Source organism: Polyodon spathula, chromosome 1 (assembly GCF_017654505.1).
Source record: "Polyodon spathula isolate WHYD16114869_AA chromosome 1, ASM1765450v1, whole genome shotgun sequence".
NCBI lineage: Eukaryota > Metazoa > Chordata > Actinopteri > Acipenseriformes > Polyodontidae > Polyodon > Polyodon spathula.
The window spans coordinates 39,199,726-39,208,505 of NC_054534.1; the positions used below are offsets into that span (position 1 = coordinate 39,199,726).

The 8,780-nt window shown below is 37.3% G+C and overlaps 1 long non-coding RNA gene across 1 annotated transcript in view; it reads left to right on the forward strand.

Annotated features, from left to right (window-relative positions):
* The window catches only part of LOC121318550, a 68,184-nt gene extending 64,470 nt beyond the window's left edge, over positions 1 to 3,714 (forward strand). The window contains exon 3 of the long non-coding RNA XR_005950620.1: positions 3,487 to 3,714. This is a non-coding gene — a long non-coding RNA (uncharacterized LOC121318550). The remainder of the gene's footprint in view (positions 1 to 3,486) is intronic.
* The last annotated feature ends 5,066 nt before the right edge of the window (positions 3,715 to 8,780 follow it).

The following is an 8,780-nucleotide window of genomic DNA, read 5'->3' on the forward strand; positions in this document are numbered from 1 at the left end:
TCGGTTACACTGTAGTATACATTTTTTTTTTAACTTTTGTTTCGGCCTAAACTATTTTGAGTAGTTAACTCAAAGCATCACCCCACCTGCGCTCAAGCACTCATTGTCTGGAGAAGTGACCGTGTCTGTGTTTGGTGTTGTTATAAAGTGTCGTATTATTTCTTGTTTTGCACGGAGCAATAAACATGGCTGTGTAGAGCCCATGCTTATTATTTAAGTGTTGTTGACATGCAACCAAGCCAAATAAGAGCTGTTTTATTGAACTTTCACTGTCTTATATGCGTTATTCCTGAGCACTGCACCAACTACACCTGTGCACGCAAAGCCACTTTGCCACACCCGCTCCTGAATTCTATCTTTAATTACCTTATTGCTGCTAATAGAATATTTGATTGAGTAATTGCACTTTATATAAAAATTATAGTTTATTGGCTGAGAGTCATTTATTTGGTTATTAATGGTCTCTGTTCTGAATAACTGTCAATAACTTGCCCCAATTTAACTGAATATAGCTGTAAAAGTTCCCCTTTCTTTGTATTGTATTAGAATCTACCTTCTAGTCTGTGGAATAAACCTGAATAAATAGTCTGGCTCCACTTAACTTACTTAAAGCAGACAGTATGATAACAGAAGTCAAAGACAAGTTTAAGCTCTATATATTTTACAGAAAAACATTCATATGAATAATGAAAGTTAAGTGTTTGTGTGGTTTAAGGTTAAAAAGGCATAATGCTTTTAAAGGTAACTTAGGAAGTGGCTCTCTATATGTTTTATATTACCTCTTGCTTAGGTCATGTCAGACAAAGTGCTAATAGTGCTCTAAAGGATAGGTAACACCTTTGAGCAGGCTATTGAAGTCACATTATTATCAACTGAAAGAGGAAAAACAAACAATGCCTATGTTTATAACATGGTACCAATGTTTTCTACATCATTGATGTAGCTCACTGAAGCAACCAAAACAAGCAATCCCGATTTGAAATAGATCATTGCAAAGATGGCTTTTAGTTTAGTTTTGACCACCCTTGTTCTAGCTTTTAAGCATTTCCACAGGAAGTGGTATTTGCAAAGACAAACAGTGGCATGTGTGTTAACAAGCAAATTCAAACACAACCTCACGTACATTGCCGACTTGTATTTGGTTAATATTTTGTTGGTTTACATAAGGAACTTAGTTTAATTTATAGAGTTTTTAATTTGTAGTATTGTCTGATATGCTGTACAAGAAACAAGAACACTTGCATGATTAACAAGAATATTGAAATATGAATAAATGTACATCTTTGGGTTCCACAAAATGTATTAGCATGTTAATTATTTACATGTGACCCAAAGAAGTTTAATCTGTCCATTAAACTGCAATTTAGATACAAAACAAATGGGACATATGTTAAACTGACCCCACTGACAAATGAAAAGCACAAAATAGACAGTTACAACCTAAACCGATTTTGTAGACTTACTTGATGTCACCACAGTAGCAGCCTACATAGTTGAGCATCATGTAATAAACACAAATCATGTATATGCCTACAGTATTTATACAAAAGTGCTTTTTCCCCCCTTAATTTATTCATATAACAACTAATAACATATCAAGTCCCATAATACGTGGGATACTGTTATTTAACACCACACCTTGTCTCCTTGCTTTATTTTCCCACTATTAATATTTTTCGATTCACGTTGCTCTATGCATCTGTTTCCACATACAACGTTAAATAATACAATGCTATAAACTGGCTTACAATATGGGAAACAGGTTTGAACTCCAATATTAACTTTTCAGGAGGAAACTATTGAAACTAAAAAGATCAATGATATGTGGTTGCTTAACTGATATTTTACCTCACTGGGCTAATAAAGGTTTATCAGAGCAGAAAAAAGTGTATTACATTTTTAAACTCACAATTGTCATGAGCAGAATAGTTACCTACAGGTACGTTTTCATTGGCAGGTACTTGTGCTTTCTGACTATTTTTAATGCCATGCAATACTCTGCAGTTTTTTTTTCTGTATCCACCCCTCCATCCTCCTCAAGTATTTCAGTCTTTTCCCAGTTAATTTCAATTTTGTGCTCAGGATGTTTCAACCCATTTGATGACCTGGTGATGGAAGTTATGTACCTGTCAGCTTTCTTCGGATTTCTAAAAAGTGCAGAATTTACAACACCATCACTATCCAGTTTCCCAGTCATTGGTTTTCGTTCTTGTGAGCTTTTAATAATTCCTGATAATCATTTCATTCTGTTCCTTCTCTCATCCAAGACTGACCAGCTTCATCAAGGACAATTTATTCAATTATGCAAGATAAACTCCCACTTTACACTTCCTTGTCCAGGTTTCTAGCGGTCAAAAACCCTTCAGCCCCCCTAGATCCCCTGTTGTTCCTGTAATGTCATTACAAGACACTGGTTTGCAACTCTCTCCCCAGTTCTAGGATTGGCTTGGCCTCATCAGCAGCAAAAGCCTTATAAAAGTATAGGTCACTGGTCATCAGCAGCAGTCCAATAATATATTCACTCTCTTCCTGCAGACATCAACAGCTCATCAATCAATTACTAGTATGCCCGGAATGGGGGCACCCTTTCCACCAGGACCACCACACAGTCTTTTGTTTGTCTTCACGTGTGCGGTGCTTGCGGGGAGCTGGTGGTCCATCCTTTTGAGGGGTTAGTGAGTATCACTTCCCTGGCCTCGAGTCAGCCGCAGCTACTCATGCCTTCATTCAAAGGAGGGTCCTTGCCGCAGTGAGTCAGAGGGGACCAGCGGCCACACAGTTCTTTTGCGGCTCTTGCACTGTTTTCTTGTCTCACCCAGAGACTCTATCACTTCTCTTTCACTGTAGCAGTAAGAGCTGTAGTCATCTACAATCCTTAAAGTCCCAATATTAACAAACTATTTTTCAGATGCCCCTGCAGGCGCACTCTAGTGCCGACCTTGGAGTACTCACCTCACCTCTTTGAGGGTGGCTCCTGGAGACAGGGATTCTATTTCTTTCCTTCTTTCCAGGTTATGAACCTTTCCGTCCTCTGGGGGCATGGCACAGCCCATGAGGCAGTGCCTCCAGGATTCTCCGCAGAGTCAGAGGATTTTTCTGTTTTCCAGGGGGTCCCGGGGGCCCATGGGGCCAACCTCTGCAGTACAAGGTTTTTGCGGTATAAAGTCTGGACCCTTTCCTTTGCCGTGGCCCGCAGGACACTAACAGCTCAAACCTTCCCTTGCCAACAGGCCACTAACAGTTCAAAACAAGCACTCCTGGCCCGCAGGCCATCATTCCCTTGAGGCTAAGCCTCTAAATACTAAACTATATTCTTCAGACAGCCATAGCTTCCACCCATAACTATTACAAATATATATTAATAAAGCTGATTGCAGAGAGGAGTTGGGTAGTACAAAAGGGATGCAGCTACGCAAGTACGGCGCTTTGCGCTTAGTGGATGACTAAGCAGCTGGAGCCTGCGTTTGTTTGTTTTTGTCTTTGCAGAGTAAAACGGAGACCTGAGCTTCACCCAAGCAGCCAGCACATGCCCGATTCAATGTCTCACTGCACAGCACAGTGCAATGGAGCACCACCAGCCCTTCACGGACACTCGCACCAACAGCACAGTTCTGTGCACGGAGGACTTGTGGTTACTGGAGTGTTTCGATTTATTTTGTTTATTTTGTTTGGGACTGCAACCCGCTGTGTTGTGCTTCCCCTATACCATTGCTGGTATACCATTTACTTTTTAATAGTTTTATTCTTTTTGTTATTTAAATTAAATAAACACTGACAGTTTTTGGGAGCAAAACCCTGGTCTGGACATTGTATTTATTACATCGTTTGCACATCCTGTTCACAATACTGTACATTTCAATGTTGGTTACTAAGCAATAAGGCTCACCAGACATGATATGACAAGTAAACAATATGTACTGCAATGTGACAAAGGTAATATAATCATTAACATACTAGTTAACATCGGTGGTGACATTGCTAAGGGCTGAGCAATCAGAGCTCACCATCCAAGCTCAATATTTGTTCTACAAAGAAATATCAGAATTGAAAAATAAAATCAGAATAATAATTTACATTTTTTAAATACCCAGAGCTGTAGGAAAGGCTAAAATGCAATGACCTAATAATAAAGGAGAGGGAACTATATAAGATTTCTTAAGCTTGAATCAAATCGCTAGGATTCTTGCCCTGTTTTAGTGCAAGAAAGTCGGTATACAAATCCAATGGATTTTTGCTTTGTTTTTCTATAGATTTAAATATATTTTCTTTGGATACAGATTCTTTAGACATAAATCATGTTCTGCAAAAACTTTCAGTATTCTACAATCACACTGTGTCCAAAACACAGATATTTCTATTTGATAACTATATATCTTCTATAACAGTACAAGAGGAAACATTTTACCTGGGTGTAGCTTGGGTTGTCTAAAAGAAGGCGTGCAATAGTTGCCTTTCTTATGAAACTATTTTTCTTAAAGCAGATTCTGAAACTATTTGATAAGCTAGCTATCTCTGACTTAAAATATGAGAGTAAGGGGTTTCCCCTAAGCAGAGCATTAATATGGCTAGTAAGTGTCTCTTAACTGGATGTGCCATTTACTTTGAAACTACTTGAAACTATACATTCAGAACAGTCACTGATATAGTTAACCTAATTTGTATGCAAAAAGGAAGAGGGGCCTGCAAGTCTTTCAGCAATACAGACTGGTACAGTTTCCGGATGACTGACTGGCAAACAGGAAGCATGCTACATGTGCTGCACTAGTACTGTACAGGAAGTGGTTTGGGCACCTTTAAATATCTTGCGACACCAAACAAGTTCAAACTGAATAATACTCATTCCTTCTTTGAATCTAGCAAATGCATGAAATTCCAGCTAAGCTAATATCAGTTCAAATAAAAACTAAAGCATATGTGTCTGTCACTAGATCTATTCAAATAAACGATGTGTAACAGACTATGTATGCAGGGTTATTTAAAAAAAAAAATGCATTGAACCAAGCTCTGGAATTGAAAAGCAAAAAATAATAAATAAAATAAAAATAGTCATGTGCCAGCATGTTCATTCTGTGATAAGATTAATCAATTGGAAGAAATTCAGGGTATGTTTCTCCCAACCTGATTCACTTGAAACTGTAAAAGTGAAGGTTTGTGTAAGTTTAATACACATTTTATATTTTACAAGATTGATTAATTATATTGCTGACATGTACACAAACTCTAATATCAGTAATGTGCAGAGGACTTTAAAAGGGCAGGGGCTCATTGAGAAAAAAAAGGCATTTTTCAAGCATTGCAAAGCAAACTTTTTTTGGCAGGAGGTGGGTGGGAGGGGAGACTATGGTAACTGTGGTTTGCCTCTGGTACATATAGAGTAAAAAGTCAGAAGCAAACATATCCTCTTTTCTTCCTATTTAATGGGTCTTATAAACATTTTTTTTATTCTAAAATTCTTGGGACAGGAATATGCAGAATGAAACACTTACAGCTCTGTTAAAAGCCTGTCCTGCTCTTCTTCAAAGTCATGGAACTGGCAAATAATCTGAATGGATTCTTTAGCTTCTGTAGGCATCCCTCTCAAGTATGATGGATTCATAAGGCAGTGAAGGGATCTCAAAATGTTACCAGTGTACAGTAACTATCACCTTTTCCTTTGAATCTGCATTTTAATTCAGTCATCATAATACAGTGCAGTCCATTAAGAAGAATCACTGATATAAGAATCTACTGCATATAGTGATCAAAACCACTAGGACCAAATCATTCCTATACCAACCAATGTAAAATAATCCGCTTGTAAGAATCAAGCAATCCACTTATAAGAATCACTTCAGGGCAAACTGACTACATGTAATACAATACTTGATCAAGTGCAATGAAGTGTACACCAATAAAAGCTGTTTTTGGATTTGAATTTGATCACATCTCGCGTGATTAGGGACATATGCAGCGTGGATAGTGCAATGATGCAGGAAACACTGCATTGTTTGTAATCAAACGTGACTGCGCCACTGCATTTTGCAGGTATGTTTTTTGTATTCTCTGTTAGTGAAAATGTGTTTCAATAAAGTGAATTCACATTCATTGAATGCATACAGAGTACAGCAGTGTTATTGTGTTATATGCATGTAGAGGGAGTGGGATTGCAGCACGGCACGGTGAGGAGGAGGATGGGGGATTGCAGAGCTTTACATCTCCACTTAATTAAAAACTGTGAGATTTGCATCACAACAGAAAATAAGCAAGCCACAGATGCTTGAATGCAGTTGTAGTCCTGACAGTAAACTATTGTACTGTGATGGCATTTTAATTGAAGGCCATTACACAACACTGCATGGCAGTTCAACTAAGCACCTTCACGAGACTATTGCTTCTCAAGTATACTGTAGAAAAATAGGATTCTGCAGCCTTAAATAAACATAACCGTGCTATCATATACAAGCTACTTACCCACGAGGACTTGTTTTGATATATTGTGATTGAGCACCATTGACATCTATATACTGTATTTAAACTGCTGATGGCATGCTTTGGCTAACTGTAATGCGACAGACTGGCCGAGGACAGTGTAAATTATCAGGCTAGAGTCTTGATTCACAGTTTTAATCCAATGTGGTTTTATTTTTCTTACACTGTGGTGCTGAAACATCCGCTAATAAAACAAAAAAAAATAAACCTAGCTCTCAGCTGGAGCACTAACTAACAGTACTTTGTGTGGAACAAACACTAGATCTCTTACTCAAGTTTTGGTTTCTTTTTGTTACTTCTACTTAAGCCTCCATACCCCCCATCACAAAGCTATTGGCTACTGGTTAACCAACTGACTATTATTCGTAATTCGTTAAGGAAAGCAGCTGTAAATTATCGTTACTCTGAATCAACTAAAATGTAAAAGTTTAAGAACTTTAATTTGCTTATATCGTATAATAAGATTTTATATGTGATCTTACCTGGTTTTAATGTAAGCAACCCCCTGATGCAATAGTTATTAAAAAATAAAAATAAATTGTCCTTTTGATGTAAATTTCAGTGCATGTCTTTTTTTTTGTATCAAAAGGGGCCTTAACACGTACACATTGCTTTCTCCCACAGTTTGTTTAAATCTGACCGGAGGAGTAGTCCTATTCGCGTCTCAAAATGAGAGATACATTATTTTAATTTTAGAGCAGTAAGGATTATAGAAAAAATATTACTTACTGATAAAATAAACGATATATTAATTGGGGGTAATCTAGACATCGAACTCAGTGGTTTAGTTTTATAACATCATGACCTACCTTCAAGAACTAGATCCCAAGAATTTGTTACCTTGTCTAATTGGCTACAATCAGAGGTTATATGATATGTAAATGTTACATATTATTTGTTTATTTAGCAGAATCCTTTATAAAAGGGGTCTTAGAGACTATGGAGTGTGAACTATGCATCAGCTGCAGAGTCTCTTACAACAACATATCACCCGGAAGACAGAGCACAACGAGCTCAAGTGACTTGCTCAAGGTCACCCAGTGAGTCAATGAGTGAGCCAGGATTTGAACCTGGGACCTCCTGGTTACAAACCCTTTCCTTTAACCAACAGACCACACAGCCTCCTTATTAAGCTGCAACAACGGTGCATTCTCGAATTTGTAGTTTTCTTGTCTTCTGATTGCACATCATAACCTCAGAAAAAAGCTCCAAATTCCTGTGTGCCATTAATTTTAAAGCTGAAATATTTGTATTTATTTTTCTAATAACTCGCAGCAAGCAAGGTATGGAATCAGATGTATCTTTTAGTAGTTGTTGACAATATTTATATGACTGAGAAAAAGGGCACTTTTGAGGCATGAGGGCAGGAAGGCACCGGCTTAAGCCCACCCAGCACCACCCCCTACCCTTGTGCACAAAAATTACATTGGCTAAGAATTATATTCAAGTTATGCAATTAATAAATGCATGAGATAAACTGCTAAATCCTTGTACCTTTGATCTAGGTCAAATGATCTGAGCGAAGCTACTGCAGTTTGAACTGCAACTCAAATATTTTACTTTAACTGAATATTACAAACTTCAGTAGAAAAAACAAATAACTAAAATATCGCGAGCAGTTTAAAAAGACTACAAATAATGATACTGTAATTGGAGCATGGATTTATATTTGCATACCTTGGTTTGCAATTCTATAAGCATAAACTAGCAGTCTGAAACTGTAAATAGATACAAAATAAATACATTCAAAAAACATTGCGTGACCATGTGGCTTTAAGGGTGCAAGTCCAATAAAAAATATGTGCTTTTGTCCAATAAAAGCTTCAGCTATCATGTTTAATGAGTAGTAATATGACTATTGCCCTGCCTTAAAATCAAAACAATAACTGAAGATAAACACTACAGTAAATTGATTTCATATTTTCATAGATTTGGATAACAAAATCAAATTATAGTACCTTGTTAACACAGTCTGATTATTGTACACTACCAAAAATGGACATTTCCAATTATAGCTGAGGCTCTTATGCATGGAGAAAAGGCAAGATATAAAAAATAAACCAGAAGAACATCCAGAATGCAAAAAATAAGACAGCAGAGCATTACATAGTTATTTTGAACTTCCTTACAGTTGAAACACTCCAGCCCTTCCTTTGTGGGAAAATACCACTTAAAATTGCATAGAAAGATTTGCATAGGTTGTGTGTCTAAGAGTGCAGTGGATTAGCTGGTGGGGCGGGGTTACTTGTTGCAACGTTTTCACCCTTCATTTATTGCTATATGCATTATACAATATTTGTATTGCTTCTGTT